Source organism: Peromyscus californicus, unplaced genomic scaffold (assembly GCF_007827085.1).
Source record: "Peromyscus californicus insignis strain IS unplaced genomic scaffold, ASM782708v3 Scaffold_7__1_contigs__length_154581171, whole genome shotgun sequence".
NCBI lineage: Eukaryota > Metazoa > Chordata > Mammalia > Rodentia > Cricetidae > Peromyscus > Peromyscus californicus.
Window position 1 is genome coordinate 2,540,171 of NW_026294595.1, and position 18,281 is coordinate 2,558,451.

Here is an 18,281-nt window from a genome sequence, read left to right on the forward strand (position 1 = left end):
TCTCTTCTGTCCTTTGTAGCTTTCTCATTTAGGGTTCCAGCATCTAGACCTATGAGTTATACTGAGTAGCCCTGTCAGAGATCCAGGGCCCCTAGTCATTAGTATCAGGTATCTAAAAATTCTGATTGTGTTCTTCCCCTGGAAATACTCTAAAGCATAAGTTACAAATGAGACAAGAATGTAGGAAAGAGAGGCTTGATTTTTTTTAAGTTAATTTTAAGCCCAAATCAATGTGTGTGCCTACTACACATGTGCAGAGTGAGTGAGCTGAGCTGTCAGGGTTTTGCTGTAGTTCTCAGTCACGCAAAAGCTAGAAGAGCGTGTGAGCTTAGAGGTCTCTGACAGCTACTGTTCTCCTTTCTGCCATACTCCCATCCCACATCAGCACACCATGTCCCTTTGGCCCTTACCAAAACATAGCCAAACAACATTAGTGGGAATCCTGAGTGGACAGGAAGGCAAGACCACCCGGCCCAGGACCTCGGGCTGTCACTGTTCACCAGTGTTTTGAGGCTGCGTGGTGCTGGGGTCTGAAGCATGAAGCACTGTGACTGAGTGCAGCATGGAGTGTCGAGACTGGCATCATAGAGGAATAGAAAATAAGAATGTGCACAGGCTTGGCTACAGTTTATCACAGCAGTGTGATGTGTACACAACTGTTAAAATTTGTGGAGGGGCTTTTTTTAGTTTTTCACTATCATTTTTTTTTTTTTTTTTTTTTTTTTTTTTTGGTTTTTCGAGACAGGGTTTCTCTGTGTAGCTTTGCGCCTTTCCTGGAACTCACTTGGTAGCCCAGGCTGGCCTCGAACTCACAGAGATCCGCCTGGCTCTGCCTCCCGAGTGCTGGGATTAAAGGCGTGCGCCACCACCGCCCGGCTTTTCACTATCATTTTTAATTCACTTACAAAAGCAGGTTTCCTTATGACATTTTCATTACAGTCCATTTTGTCTGACCTCTCACATCCTCCCTATCTCCTGGCTCCTTATACCTGACTAAACCATTCCATTCCCAGTATTATTCCCCTTCCACTTTCTTAAAAATTAATAAATATTTAAACAAGTATTTAAAGTATAAAAGAACATGTTTTGATGAACGTGCAATGACTAACTTAAAAACTGAGAAACTAAATATAATATGCAATTAAAACATCAGTTAAGGCCGGGCGGTGGTGGCGCACGCCTTTAATCCCAGCACTCGGGAGGCAGAGCCAGGCGGATCTCTGTGAGTTCGAGGCCAGCCTGGGCTACCAAGTGAGTTCCAGGAGAGGCGCAAAGCTACACAGAGAAACCCTGTCTCGAAAAACCAAAAAAAAAAAAAAAAAAAAAAAAATCAGTTAAAAGGAAAGCTTGACGTGAAATATTCCAAACATTAATAATAGGTTGGTAGTTGATTGCTTATGATCACTATTTTCTTTTATCTTTAAAAAAAGTCATTTTCCAGAATATGATGAAAATATATTGTATGAAATTCTCCAAGAATAAGTAAAAACAGAAGAATCATTTGCCACTTTTCTCTGTAAGTGCTTTTTTATTTTTATTACCTAAAAACAATTTCTTCATTCTAAAAAAAAAATTGCTAGAGCACTTTTACGGGTAGGATTCCTAAAGGTAAGAAGTCTTTCTAGTGACTGGCTGTTCTGCTTCTCTGATCTTTCAGCTTTCACCCTGATATCTGGCTCCAGGTTTTTATTGTTAAGACCAATTAGAGTTCATGCTACATCAAATTACCAATGGATTCTTACAAGAAGCTGGGAAATGAGGACTCTGTTTAGTAAGCTGAACTTTCTACCTAGACATATTCTCCAAATATACTTTGACCACCATCTAAAATGAAGTCTAAAATGAAGAGAAAGTTTATCCTAGACTGGTTATTCACTGTCTACTCTAAATAAGTACACATCATTATACCTAAAAATGTAAATTGTAGATGAATTTCTAAACAGTCTTAATAAATAAGAAACACAGAGCCAAATACAGGGGTAATAGCTGAAGAGATCAGAGAATTAGCGAAGAGCCACTGACTAACCTTAGCTGACCACCAAGCCGTAGTTTTCCACAAGGGAGACCTTCTTCCTGCCTAACCTGCACTTTTAATTGCTTTCCTGTTCTGCCTTCTCATTGGCTCTAAGCCCAGCCACATGACTTCCTCATCACTGCCTGTTTTTACAGACCTCCAGGTCTCTATGGTTGGTACTGGGCTTAAAGGCTCATGTCACCACGCTTGGCTGTGTCCTTGACCAACAGAGACTCTGCCTGCCATGTGATCAGATTAAGGGCATGGGCTACCACCTCCTGACTTCTGTTCCTGGCTCGCTATGACCTCTGATCTCTAGGCAAACTTTATTTATTAACATACAAATAAAATTACATTTCAGCACAATTAAAATATCACCACAGTGAATGATGATATCAGATCCCCAGATGGGATTTTGGGGTATGCTGCTAGTCTGTGTAGCCAACTATCTCAGTCTCTCTTCTTCAATTCCTAAACCTTTGGGGCAAAATACAAAGGAGTTATTGGCCAGTGATGATTGCTACATTGCTAGGAACTAGGAATAAAAAGTTACTTCAGCAAGAGCACAGAGAATTGCTGAGCACCTAGACAGATAGACAGACAGACACACACAGACACACACACACACACACACACACACACACAAACACAGACACACACAGACACACACACACACACACACACACACACACACACACACACACACACACACACACATACACCTCCTCTACAACCCTGTTCTGAAATTCATGCTCAGGCTACCCAGCTCTCAGGAACTTCTTAGCTCATCTGTGGGAGATCCAGTGCATCCTCATGGTCTAAACCCCTCATTGACAGCAAAGAGAAAAGTCACAAACCTGTATCTTAATCTTCCAAATTCAGGAACACAGGTGTGAAGACTCCAGTCTGTACTGAAGAGAAAAGACCCAATGGGATAGGGAATCAAATTTTCAGCTAGAGAAAGCCATTGAAGATGTATTGACTCCCCCCAGGACAGATGCCCTAGGGCAGCCATCCCTAAAGTTTGATAAGTACCCAGGGAATTTATTAGCTAGTCTACCTCTGCAGATGTTTAATCATGAGATTTGAGATTGGGTCCTTCTCAGGCACATGTTTCTAAGGGCAGACTTTGAGAAAACACTGTCCTTAGGAAGAATGCCAGCTTGCCTGTGAATGTGAACCCAAGGGGAGGTGGGGAGACCCTTTCAGCCAGTCAGATTTCCCATGGCTAGGTCATACTTAGGGAATTTTTTTCCAAAATGGAAATTTGTTGCTTAGGAAATTAATTTCCTTTTATACCAAAAATCTAGATAATATAGACATTGGAACAACCTTTCCAATGTAGATTCCCTAATCCTGCTAAATATTTTTTATTAATAAACAAATATGTTTATATAAGTGGAGTTTATTTTATAGCTCTGTCTTTTACAATAATTTAATGTGTTTATGTTTATATATCCATGTATCTATATATCATTACATTTAAAAGCTAAAAATGGTAAAACTCCAGTCTGATACTCTCATGTATTTCAGGAGATAAAGTGGAATTCATATGTCCTGGAGACTGTAGAAATGGTTTTGGTTGCAAGCCCTTTATGCTGTTTTAAAGAATGAGTGTGAAAGAATATTACGGAGTGGGGATCAGCAGACAGTTTTCCAATATTAACAGAAAGGTAGTAACTATTTTAGGCCTTGTGAGCCAGATGCTTGTCATGAAACTACCTCAGTTCTACTACTGTAACTTGCTGTCAGTCATTGAAATCATGTGAGTGAGTACATCTGTGTTCCAATAAGCTTATGGAGAAAGGGTGTTCTTTCCACTCATCAATAGCCAGGGTTAATCATGCCTCCATTCTTGCTCATTTTGAATTAGTTTGGTATTTTCTGAAACTTCTTTAAGGGGATTATAACAAATAAATTCTTTTTCAACTGACTCATTTTATATGTTTTTCCATGATACTGTATGTATTATTAATTTTTTACTTTTATCACTAATTTAAAAAGCATGGGTATATTAAAAATTATTGTTGAAACTAAAAAAAGTTAAAGTATTAATTTATTTATCTCTTTTTGAATTAACCAAAGATTCAGCATGAAACTTTCTTAGAGACTGTATGAGGCCTTAAAATCACCTGTTTTGCTAACTGCCTGAATAATGTTATTTTAATATCTCTAAAATGATCAGCATTTTTAAAATTAGAGATGGATCTGCAAGTAAAAGAACTTGAAATGCAAGTCTGATGGTCTGAGTTCAATCCCCAGATTCTATGATGAGTGTAGAGAACCAACTCACTAGAGTTTTCCTCTGATCTCCACAAGTCACTATGGCAGGTACACACCTGGACACACACACACACACACACACACACACACACACACACACACACACACACATCAATCTACCAATCAATCTAGAATAAAAAATGTATCATGTTGAGTTTTAATAAATATGTAAATCACTAGGTTTTTATGAAATTTTCAAACATAACTTGATTTGTTGATCCCTTCCTCACCTTAAGTATCCTCTCCCCATGCTTTGTACCTGTCTATCACAATATCTCCCTTTATATTTTCATGTCATGTATTTTATTACTCTCCTATTTTCCTCAAAACTTCCTTAAAACTTCTTTTCCTTATCTTGTGGCCCCCTTTCTAGTTTATTACCCATAACCAGACTCATACCTATATATGTGCATGCACATACACACACACACACACACACACACATACACACACACACACACAAACACACACATGAGAGAGAGACAGAGACAGAGACAGAGAGAAAGAGAGAGAGCATATTAGGATCAGCATAAGAGAGAACATAAAAAATTGGTCTTTGTGAATCTGGAATATTTTGTCATAAAATAATTTCCACACTTCTCCATTTTCATCAAGTTTCATAATTTCCTTTCTGTGGGTGAATATAATTTCATTATTTACCTCAGCACATTTTCAATATTGCTAATCTGCTGGTATATATCTAGGGTACTCTACTTCTTTGTTATTGTAACTTGAGTAGCAATAAAGATGGGTATGCAAATATCTCTATGGCAGGACTTTTGGGTATACATCCAGGGTAGTATATTTGTGCCACAAGTAGTCCTTTGAATTTTTTGAAACTTCCAGCAGCAGTGAATTAAGGTTCTTCTTTCCACACATCCTTGCTGTTGTGTCCAGATCGTGACCCCCAGAGAGACCACCAAAGACGAGCATGCCAGAATGCAAAAGCAAGGTTTAATTTGGGATATCCAAAAGCAATACAAGCCTAGGCAGGGACTTCGTCCAATACATCCAACACAGTGGAGGCTGGAGGAAGTGCCCACCTCTCTGCAAGCTCAGTTTTTAAAGGCAAAAACCACAAGGTTACATCATTTAGGGGTGCTAGTACTGGTACAATTCTGATTGGTTCACTTCTAGAGGCTTTCTAGAAATCATGGCTTAATCTTACTTCTAAGGGGGTGGTTGCCCACCATCATTTCTCATTGGCTGCCCTCAGGTGGGGACATTTCTGTGGTCAGTTACCCTGGAAACCAGGGAGAGGACATTCCATAGTCTGGCAGTCATTACCTTGTGACTCTGTACTTTTACACTTCCTGGTTTCTGGAATCTGGACTGACTGGTTTCAGTAACTCATGGTCTTTTCCTAAAAGGAGAAATCTTAGGCCTTAGTTTTAGGGTGAAAGCATTTTGGTCTTATTTCTAAGATGGCTCATTTTGGTCTCACACTTGCCAGCATTTGTAATTAGTTTTCTTCATGACAATCATTAGGGAAATTTGCATTTCCCTCTCAAAGGATGCTGGACACTTAAAAAAAACATTTATTGACCATTTGTGTGTATTCTTTTGAGAACTGTGTGTTTTACTGAGCAATAGCTTTGGTTTTGTGCTGTTTCATTTTTGCAATTCTTCATGTATTCTAAATGTTAACTCCTGTCTGAAGTATAGCTGGCATAAGTATAGCTTGCTCCTCAGAGTAGAAGAAATAAAAATTAAAGTTAGCTTCAATTTGCTGATCAAAAGTTTTTTTATAAAAAGGCAATCCAGTAATTGCTAGAGATATGGGAAGTGTTTTGAAGGAGGTGTGATAATACATGCCATGTTGGAAGAGTAAGTTTTACAACATGATAACCTTTACACAGTCTAAGAAAGCCCAAAGAGATCAAATAAAAATAATTGATAAGAAGCTAAAAATACCAAAAATTATGATTTGATTAGTGAACGTGGCATCCACATATTGAAATATCAGTGTACCCCATATATGTGTGGTAATTATTTATTAATAAAAATGAAAATGAAACAATTAACATTTATTTATACAATGTAATACTGCTAATGGAATTTTGATTGATGATTTACACCTAACATATTACTATTTGTCTAAGAGCTTGAAGACAAAAAAGGGTTTTGAAACATTCAAATATAAAGTAAAATGTGGTGAGCCATATTTATTATATATTATATATATAATATATAATTATATTATATAGGAGAGAGGATATATATAATATTTATATATATATAAATATATAATATAATAGAATATATTATAGAGATTCAGCTGTGTATTAAAGCTATACTTTGACCGCCAAGGGTCTGTCAAAAGGCAAGCCATTTATTATGAATATTTGGTGCTATCCAGGTCTTAATATTTCAGCTGTCTTCTACTATGAAATTCTTGCGTGAAAAATATTTTCAGACCTGCCCTACTTCTAGGTAACTAACTCCCCTACTGAGCCTAGGAGACAAGCTAGCTGGAGACACATAGCTTTGCTTCTTGTGCAAATGAAACTTAGACCATCTCCTTGTCCTGGGGCCTAGCGGCAGTTCAGAGCAATTGACTGAGAACAAAAGAGGTTTTTACATATCAAGATAGAAGGTAGAACAACATTCCTGAGGAGGCAGAGAACCAAGTGGCCAGCTAAAGAAAGGGCAGGCATTTTCTGTAGAGCAGACATAATGGCATGGCCAGAGAGAAGAGAGGAAGACAGAGGTTCCATAGAGGGTAAGGAGATCTCGGGTAGAGTTTTCTGAGAGCCAGGAGTAGAGAGTGGTAGAGATGGAAAACAAGGAAACAGAGGACGAAGATGAGGTTAGAAGCATAAGAGCTTAGTTGTTAGCAGGACTGAGAGGGAACTGGACAGAACTGAAGCTATATAGACAGGATTTCATCCCAGAGAAATAAAGTAGACAGACAAAGAACTTGGTGTATCTAGATTTATTATTGTCCTGAATGTCTGATGGAGCTGTAGCTATGTAGACAGAATTTTGTCTTAGAGGAATAAAGTTAACAGACATAAAAGCAAAATATATGTAGATTTTTCCCCTCAGATAATATCCCATGTCAGACATAGAGAGATCCCCCGTGAAAAGAATGATAAGCGGCACTGGTGGCTGTGCTTTTTACTGGCAGAAAGGTCACGGTCATGACAGAACCCCGTTACTTAGTAGCGGAGAGCTTTATTAGGGGGAAGAGGGGGCAGAAACAAAAGGACTAGGCCTGGGAAAGAATACCTGCAGAGGGCAGAGAGGAAGATGTGGGGGAGAGAGAGCAGAGAAAGAGGGTGGGGTCTGTGTCTGGCCTTTTTAAGGCACAGATTGTGACCATGCCATGTGTACATGATAACCAGTGTACACTGTTGATGTAAGACGCAAGACCCTTTGCTTAACTCCATGAACTGTGCATGTGCAGTCATGTAGCTGGAGTGAGAGCCAAATTCTAACATTGGAGACTTTTTTCTTATTATAAAAAAGCAAGTGAATAGGAATAGGGGTGTCGTTTCTCTCAGAAAAACTGCTTCCAGTTGACTTGGTGGGTGTCTTGGGGGATAGGCATCCTGGGATGGTGGGCTGTCCTGCTACCTCAGAGCCATTCATCCCTCTTCGCTTGGCACTCTGTCTGCTTTTGTGTCTGACAGGATGCTGTTGAGACAGAGAAAGCTTAGGAAAAAGAATCATTATTATTTTTATTTTCTTTGGAGTGTTCCCAGATCAGGGGAGTTTGTGTTTGGCACTTACCTGAAGTAGATCTGACCTGTCCAGATGGACTTAAGCTGGTTTTTGGAGCTTGGGAAAATTTTTGAACATGTTAAGAAGCAGCCATGAGAAAATTAGTGACCATTGTAGTGTTTAGTACTCTGCTTAATTTTTACCTGAGATAAGCTTTATTAGAGGTAGATTATTTAAGGCACATGTTTCCTTTATTAGTTTAGCATTCAGGAGACACAGGGGATCAATTGTTGAGAGCATTTAACAGTAATAGATGGTTATATTAAAGTCTGTTTTTGTAGAGCCAAGACACTTTTGGGTCTCGAGGTGTAAATACCTTTTAACTGTTACAGTTTCTTACTTGATGATCCCTGAACTCCAGCTCTGTTGTGGCCCTGTAACCATAGCTGAGCAGTTAATTAGAAGAGGGAACTGGGAAGAGAAAAGCTTGTGGGGTGAGAACTCATTTTTTGGAATTAGGGACAAGGCAGAGATCAGGGCCTGTCTGTGTGCATGAGGAGGAGAAGCACTTCTGACAGGTCTGGAGTAAGGCACATGGAGGAAGCAATAAAATGAAAGCTCCTACCATAGTTGGAAAATCTTTTCCCATTAAGTAGCCCTGAAAGTACAATTAAGTCTGGGGAGGGGGTTAAGGCTGTCCTCCCTACCCTGACAATAGGGAAACAAGGAGAGGTGGGACCCCAAAACTCCCAGGACTGGGTTGGTGGCTCAAATGTCCAGAAGGAAAGAAATGGATCACTTCCATGCTGCATTCTGGGTTCCATGCAAGCGAGCCCTTGGCCAAGTCTAGGTCTGCTGGAGGTCTTAGCTTGATGTTCCCTTGCCCCTTGGTGTCTGGGTGCAGTCAGCTGACCGGTTGTCATTCTAGGTGGCACTTTGAACAAGGTTCAATTGATGGCCTGGCAGGGCATGCACTAGCCTGCATGGCCTTCCTCCCCCCACCTCCCCCCACACTTAAAACAGGGACCCAGCAGCTTTCAGGAGCCAGTTGAGCAGCATGTGCCAGCACTTGGCAATTCTGTTCTTGGGCTTTTTCATCTCTCCCCTGGTACACCCTAAATGACACAGGTGAAACTTCTGCCTGTGGGGTCAGGAGCCTTGCTCTCCAGATGCTTAACCCTTATGTCAGGGAGCTCTGGGAGACAAGAGACAGATTTTGTTCCATGTCTTGAATTATTTTTTTGATGTCTGCTGGCTTGAGGACAGCTTTAGGAAGACCCACCAGGAGGCAAGGGGTAAACTGATCTCTGGCTAAAGAGCCATCCTGATCACTGTGATCTCCATGTGGGTCCTGATCGTAAACTTATTTGCATGCATCCTAGCCTGCTTTCACAACTGTCTGTGCTTCTCAGGGCAGCTTGAGAATGAGTGGGAGGAGTTAAGGTGAGTTAAGGTGAAAGCCAGGGTTGGGCAGAAGCAGCCTGCCCCATACTGGAGAGCCTGCCCAATACTGGAGAGTGGAGAGCGGAGCACAGAGTGGAGAACAGATAAGATAAGGTTCTTTGGAGTCAGAGATTCCTTAAGTTTAGGAATGCACGTGGTCAGGAGAAAGAGAGTCAGAAAGGGAGAGGGTCTTTAGAGCTTTAGAGCTTGGGTAAAAGCATGGGGATAAGGTAACTCTTTTCATTTGCCTGTTTGCTGGCAGAAGTTAGATAATTCCCGTGAAGCCATTATGTGGCCAATTTTACTAGTATCTGGGGATACTTAAGGCATTTGTCAGTGGAGGAATGGAACCACGAGAAACCCCTATGTCCCATGGCTGCAGTGCTGAGAGAGAAAAATAAAAAATTAAAATAGAAACAGGATCAGACTCCTCAGAGTCCCTGAGGAGCTGGATCTAGCAGGAGGGGGAGAAAGCAAAGGAGTAGGCCAGCTGCAGTGTGTACACACTCGTCACTGGCTGGTGTATCTGTCAGTTCCCTTCAGTAGCATCCTCTGCCTATAGCCAGGGCTCAAAAACTTCCTAACTCTAAGCCTTCTTCTTCTCAGCTTATTGGATTCACTTTTACAGTGATTCAGATGTCTTTTAGGTATGAGTGGCATTAGACTGCTATTTTATGATGTCCCACTTCAATTAAAAGCAGGCTCTGGAGTTGGGTTATGGCTCCCCCTCTTCTAGATTCAAGCATCTTGTTTAAAGGTTTCCTCTAAAATCTCTGTTCCATATCAGGTGAGACATCTGACTCTTGAAGAACCAAAGCACCTCCATTTTAAACAAGCCCCTAATCCCAGCTTGAAACAAACCTGAGTTTCAAATTCTCAGAACTGATGACATAGGCTCCAGAAACTCAAAAGTACAAAGTCAGAATGTCTGGAGGGCCATCTGGTAGCAACTGATTAACCACAGAATGCCAGAGGTAGCCTATAAAAAGTTTAACCAACAACTGCAAAGTAAGATAACATGGAAATTCTGGAAAGCCCCTAAAACTTGAGCCAATCAGAACTGTACCCATACTGGAATCCTTAACTGATGTAACCTTGTGGTTTTTGCCTTTAAAAATTGTGCTTGCAAAGGGGCGGGCACCTCCTCTGGCCTCCGCTGCATTGGTGCACTTGACAAGGTTGCTGCCCCAGCTTGTTCTGCTCTCAGTAAATCTTGCTTTTGCATTTCAGAGAGTTTGTGTCTCTGGTGGTCTCTTCAGGGGTCTCACAACCAGGGTACAACATTTGGGGGCTCATCCAGGATCCCCAGAGACCCCCGGAAACCCCCGAACCCTGAAGGTTTACACTGGCCGATCGGGTAAGTCTGCTCTGACTGTCTGTTGTCTCTGTTTCCCTGTCCCTCTTTCTGCTTTCTGATTCGTTGCTGGCAGCACTCTGTCTGTTGAGAGGTTTTGCTTTGGTGGATGCACCAGAAGAGCAAACCTGGAGGAGTTGGGAGACATCCCTCCTCCTCATCTGGGCAGGGGTCTCCATTCTGAGACCCCCTTGCCAGAGACCCCAGAGGGTCCCCCTTCTGTTTTTGAGAACTTTGGAGATGAGGAGACCCTGTTGGGCCAACCCTGTTCCATCTATACGGTTTTTGACATCATCGAGGCCCCTTCCCCAGACCTCCGGTTGCCGGAACCTTTGAACCATGGAACTCTGCTAAGGGCCCTTGTTCTTCCATTTTGTCTGACTGTTGTGGTGGTATTTTACTTGTACTGAAATGTGATTTTAATTGTATGTTAATAAATAAAGTTGTCTGGGGGTCAGAGCTATTAGAGCCATAGCAAGTGCATGGCGGCGGTGGCACACACCTTTAAGGATCTGGAGGGCAGTACATTCAGGCAGTGATGAGGTAGTCACATGTTTGGGTTTACAACCAATGAGAAGGCAGAACAGCTAGACTATATAAAGACACACACAGGAAGTAGGTCCCCTTTTTTTCGGAGAGCTCTCTTGGCTGAAGAGGATCCCTGAATCAGGAAGGGTGAGGCTCTTAGCTCTGACCTCTTGGCTTTCTTCTCTGAATCGGCTCTGTGTTTCTTATTTGATAAGACGGTTGGTTACATCTACATTTGGTGCCCAACGTGACAAGAATCCATTAAAAACCGCTTAACTTGGCTTGGCGGCAGGTCCGGTTTCCCTCCAGGGCGGCCGGCAGGTTCGGTCTCCCACCAGGGAGGCCGGCAGGTCCCGTTTTCTGCCAGGGCGGCCGGCTCCCTAGCCCGGGCCCAGGTCGGCTTGGCCTCAGGCCAGACTAACTTTGAGCTACTTGCTTAAAGCCGGTGCTACAGACAATTCAGGCCTGCCCTGCCGAACAGGGCCCCTGCCTGTAAAGCCAACGCACGTGGTTGGAGCTTAAGGTAGCCAGAGCCAAGGCTTGACTAGGCTCAAGCGGGAACACGTGGCTGGATTCAAGTTCTTAGGCAGAACTTGTGGCTACGGTTCTTGCGTGTTCTCTCTCTCTCTCTCTCTCTCTCTCTCTGGATTCACACCTCGGACACTAGGAGGCTGTTTTGAAATTCCCTCGGATTGGTACTGTTCTACGAGGACTTGGTAAGTCACTTAACATATCAAATATTTTAAAGGAAACTATTTAAAAGAGAAATTTTTTTCCACATTTAAAAAAATGGGTTTTCTGTGTTCATTGGAAGAAAATTGGGCTTTGTTTGCAATTTTAGACAGTCTGACAATGGAACAGCTATATGAGAAGATTAATGTTGACCAAATTATGCATTTTATTACTATGCTTATTCTCATTTTACTATTTAAAAAGATAGTCAATTTAAGTGCCAGGATGACAGCTTTAGAAAAACTTGATAAACCTGTAAAAACTCAGACAGAAGAAACTAACAGTGAAGTTGATTCAAGATTGGATCATAGGGTTACAGAAAGAAAGCCTGTTTTCACAAGTCACCCTTAGTTTGTCCAGTAACCATACAGCAGTTGCCTGATCAAATGACTACACAAAATATTTGGGCTCCAATTGAAATGTTAGATTTACGAAGGTTTAAGGAGGCAATAGTATCTTATGGCATGCATTCCCCATATGTAAAGCAAATGTTAAACTCTTGGTCAACATATAATAGGATTGTACCACAGGATTGGTGGGAGCTGGCACAAGCTGTTCTTGAACCCAGTCAAAGGCTTCAGTGGCTAGCTTGGTTCAAGGATGAAGCTAAAAACATAGAAAAACAGTGGAGGAATAAAGGAATACAAGTCTGCCAGGATCAGCTTATTGGAGAAGGTCAATATGCTTCAGCACAAGCACAATGTTTATATGATGTCCAAACCCTAATTTTATGTCGAACAGCAGCCTTGAATTCATGGGACAGAGTTGAGGAACCAGGAAAAAAAACTGAGTCATTTACAAAGGTTGTACAAGGCCCAAAAGAATATTTCACAGATTTTTTTACAAAGACTGGCTTCAGCAGTAAAGAGAATGGTCCTGGATTCAGAAGCTAGTAAGATAATAATTGAATCTTTGGCCTTTGAGAATGCGAATGCAGCATACAAAACAATAATCAGGCCGTTAAAGGCAAGATCTGTACCTTTGGAAGACTGGATTAGAGACACGGTTAATGTTGAAGCTCATGAGCATGATGATACATGGGTAGGAGAAGCAATTTCAAAAGGTTTGAGGAATGTTAGATGTTTTGGATGTGGAAAGCAAGGACATTTGAAAAGGGACTGTAAACAGGTCATTCCTAGAAACAATGTTTCTTCAAGGAACAATGGCAACAGACTGCCCCTTCCTTCTGGAGTATGCAGAAGGTGTGGTAAGGGAAAACACTGGACCAACGAGTGTAGATCAACAATGGACAGACAGGGTAATCCTTTGCCTCAGTCATCGGGAAACTCCCAGAGGGGCCTCATGCAGGCCCCAATAGCAAATCCAGTTCAAACCTTTCCTGCAGTCGTAGAGGAAACCCCAACTCAGAGAATTAAATAACCAAATGCCTATTGGAATAAGTCATGCTGGTCAGGATGATGAAGCAGAGAGAATAGAAAGTTCAGGAGAAAACATAAAAAAATTTTTTTGGCAAACTTCTATTAATGAACAAAGACCAAAATTAATGATAAAAATAAATGGTGTTTTGTTGTCTGGTCTGGTAGACACAGGTGCGGACGTTACCATAATTGCACCAGAATTTTGGCATCCAACTTGGCCTCTTCAGGAGGTAAACATTCAACTGTTAGGAATTGGGACATTATCACAGGTGAAACAGAGTGCAAGATGGCTTGAATGTATAGGTCCAGAAGGACAGAGAGCAAAATTAAAACCATATGTGGCTAACATAGCTATGAACCTGTGGGGTCGAGACTTGTTACAACAATGGAATACTCAGATTAACATCCCTCCAATCTCAGAAACAAATCATAAACTAGCACATGTTTCTGAGAGAAATATTAGAAGGCAATATTCTGAATGGTCACCAGGCATCCATATTATACAAGAACAGGGCACAACAACTGATGATCTTCCAAAGACATCAACAGCTCTACCTTTAAAATGGTTAACAAACAAGCCTGTATGTGTCCAGCAATGGCCTTTAACAACAGAGAAACTCCAGGCTTTAAAAGAGCTGGTAGAAGAACAGTTAAATGCTCATCATATTGAAGAATCAGCCAGCCCTTGGAATTCTCCTGTATTTGTTATTAAAAAGAAATCTGGTAAATGGAGAATGGTAACAGACCTTAGAGCAATTAACAAAGTAATTCAGCCAATGGGCTCTCTACAATCTGGAATTCCTTTGCCTACTCTGTTACCAAAAGGATGGCCTCTCATAGTTATTGATTTAAAAGACTGTTTCTTTTCAATACCCTTACAAGAAAAAGACAGAGAAAGATTTGCTTTCACAGTGCCTACTTATAATAATTCTCAACCGGTTAAAAGATTTCAATGGAGGGTACTCCCACAGGGAATGTTGAATAGCCCAACATTGTGCCAATATTTTGTACAACAGCCATTGGAAGTGATACGTAAAAAATTTCCTAAATCTATAATTTATCATTATATGGATGATATTTTACTAGCTGACTCAAACGCAGATACTTTAGAAAGAATGTTTGAAGAAGTAAAGAAAATTTTGCCTTACTGGGCATTACAAATTGCTCCTGAAAAGATACAAAGAGGAGATTCTATTAATTATTTAGGATATAAAATAGAGCTACAAAAAATTAGACCCCAAAAGGTGCAAATTAGGAGAGATCGACTACAGACTCTTAATGACTTTCAGAGATTATTTGGAGATATTTCTCATTTACGAACTATTGTTGGGGTAAAAAATGATGAACTGCATAATTTGTTCAAAACCTTAGAAGGTGACAAGGACTTAAATAGTCCAAGAGAATTATCACCTGAAGCTGAGAAAGAATTGGCCTTGGTAGAAAAGAAAGTACATGAAGGGCACGTGGATCGTATTGATCCAAAGCTGGATTGCATTTTGGTTATTTTACCTTCTAGGCATTCTCCTACAGGAATATTAATGCAGAGGGAAGATATTATATTAGAATGGATATTTTTACCAAATAAACCAAATAAAAAATTAAAAACTTATGTGGAAAAAATCTCTGACTTGATTTGGAAAGGAAAATTGAGACTTCGTCAATTAGCAGGAATAGACCCAGCAGAAATTGTCATACCTTTAACTAAGGAGGATATTGAAAAATTATGGACAGAAAGTGAACCTTGGCAAAGAGCTTGCAGCAATTTTTTGGGAGAAATTAACAGCAAATATCCCAAAAGCGATAGAATTGATCTTATAAAGAGAGCTGATTGGATCTTGCCTCGAATTGTACGGGAAAAGCCCATATCTGGAGTTCGTACATTTTATACAAATGCCAACAAACAAGGAAAGGCAGGTTACAAATCAGAAAATTTAAGTAAAGTGGTTCAAAATCCTTATAATTCAGTTCAAAAATCAGAATTGTATGCTTTTCTGTTGGTATTAATGGATTTTTCAGAACCTCTCAACATAGTAACTGACTCTCAGTATGCTGAAAGAGTAGTATTACATATTGAGACTGCAGAATTTATCCCTGATGCTTCAGAATTAACTTCACTATTTATTCAATTACAATATACAATCAGGAAAAGGAGTCATCCTTTATATATAACTCACATTCGATCCCATACTGGTCTGCCAGGCCCTTTAGCACAAGGCAATGATGAGATTGATAAATTATTGATAGGAAATGTGCTGGAGGCCTCAGAATTTCATAAAAAACATCATGTCAATAGTAAAGGTTTAAAAAAGGATTTTTCTATAACCTGGCAACAAGTCAAAGAAATAGTAAAGAAATGTCCTACTTGTTCCTTCTACAATCAAATGCCATTACCAGCTGGATGTAACCCAGAAGGTACTCAAAGGAATGAAATCTGGCAGATGGACATGTTTCACTTTGCAGAATTTGGAAAACTGAAATATGTACACCACACTATTGATACTTATTCAGGATTTCAGTGGGCAACTGCTTTGAGTTCTGAAAAAGCTGATTCTGTAATCACTCATTTGCTAGAAGTTATGGCCATCATGGGTATACCTGCACAAATCAAAACTGATAATGCTCCATCATATGTCTCTGTTAAAATGAAACAATTTTTTGCTTATTACAATATAAAGCATATTACAGGCATGCCACATAATCCTACAGGTCAAGCAGTTATAGAAAGATCAAACAGAACTCTAAAGGATATGCTAAATAAACAGAAAGGGGTAACAAAAACCCCCAGAAACAGACTGCATAATGCTCTATTAACTTTGAATTTTCTTAATGCCAATGAGAAAGGAACAACAGCTGCAGAGAGACATTGGATAATAGAAAAAACTACAGAATTAAATCAGCCTATATACTTTAAGGATGTGCTGACCTCAGAATGGAAACCAGGGTATGTGTTACGTTGGGGACGAGGTTTTGCTTTTGTTTCTACAGGAGAAGATAAGTTGTGGGTACCATCAAAATTGATAAAGGTTCAATTTGAACAAGAGAAACCTCTTAATTAGAGGAGGTGATAGTTCTTCAACCAGCATGAACATCCAATTTAAACTAACTTATACCAGTAACACATGTCTTTTCATTTAATCAGATAACAACTTGCCAAAAAGGAACATCCCCAAAATTAGTCTTGGGGAAAGGTTTTTGTTTTTGTCTTTTAGGAGAATGAAGGTTAAGGAATCTGAAGAAAACTGGACAAATGAGACAACTGAAGAAAAGGGACAAATCATCTATCCCAAGAAACAGAGTGAAACGGTGTATGGGTATATATTATCTAAAAAATTTTATGTCTTCCTAAATGTTTGTTTCTGCTTTTCTCTAAAAATTTAACACTATTGGTCTTCTAATAGTCCCAGTTCAATTAAAATTTAAAGCTGACTTTAGAGTTGGAGAATGGCTCTCTCCTTCTTTAAACTTAAGCATGTTGTTAAAAGGAAAATGCAAACCCCCTGTATCATGTCAGAATAAAAGAACCATCTTCTGCTATGGGACAGGAGAAAAGCCAAATTAACTAAGGGACTATTCTATTACTAATCTCAACTCTTTGATTCTGTTCTGATTCTTTAAAACTTTTCTTAAAGTATAAATTTTGTCTCAAAATTTACAAGATTAATATATATAGATATATAGATATATATGCATTTTAACCTTTGTTAAGATATGAATGGTCATATAGAGTATTAATTAATTCTAGAAAAAAAGCTGCATATATATGTCTTTGTGTTCGAGTCTCTTTTTTTTTTTTGGATTTTTCGAGACAGGGTTTCTCTGTGTAGCTTTGCACCTTTCCTGGAACTCACTTGGTAGTCCAGGCTGGCCTTGAACTCACAGAGATCCACCTGGCTCTGCCTCCCAAGTGCTGGGATTAAAGGGTGTTCGAGTCTCTTATCAGTTTTCTGCAGGAAATCATGGCCAGGCCTAACATCAACTGAAGTCTCCAGGAAGAAGTTGGGGCCCCACAACAACAACAATTCCACGTGGACAATAATAATATCACTAAGCTGACAAACATCATCTACAGATCAGCTTTGAACTACAAGGTGCTCAGAGCAATTTTGAGATGACTAGCTGAGATGATCCAGTCTCAAAGACTACTTGAATAAAGACTTGAGATAAACCCTGAACTTTGGCATTATACACAGACTGGATAATGAAGGACATAGTTACCTTTCCTAGAATTTGACAATTAACCTAAAATTTTTCTTTCAGGATAAAGATAACTTCGCCCATACCCAGCAGGAAGCAATTTTAGGAATACGACGCCCACATTCCCAAAGAGGTGGTGTGGGGCGGGTGGTTTTTTGGTCTTTTTAATGGGTTTTGGGTCTGGGATAATTTTCATTGTTTAGGGGAGTTGGTTACAAGTTGTTGTCAAGGGTTAGGAAAAAGGCTAAGCAAAGGAGATTAGATTTAAGGTTCTTATTTAAAAAAAGAGAAAGAAAGAAGAAGAAAAAGACAATTACTAGTTTTAAATACTTTACATTGGATTGGATTGTTTTATATTGTATACAAATTATATATATTGAAATTGATATTGTTAGAAAGTGCTATATGTATATTTCTAATTGTACTTATACCGTTCATTTAACAATGCAATTTTCTGATCCTTGAATGTTATTATTACCAACTATTAGGATATAAAGAAATGAAAGTTAGTAGTTAGACATTACAATAGAACTTGTAGTCATATTAGATATGTTTTAAAAATTGAGCAGATATATTTTAGACAGGTCATCTTCAAACCCTTCAGAGATCTACAGAATATGGCATTTAAAATGTTTTAATAACTTAGAAAATTTTTCTTTTTTGTTATGATTATGAGACATGTCGGCTC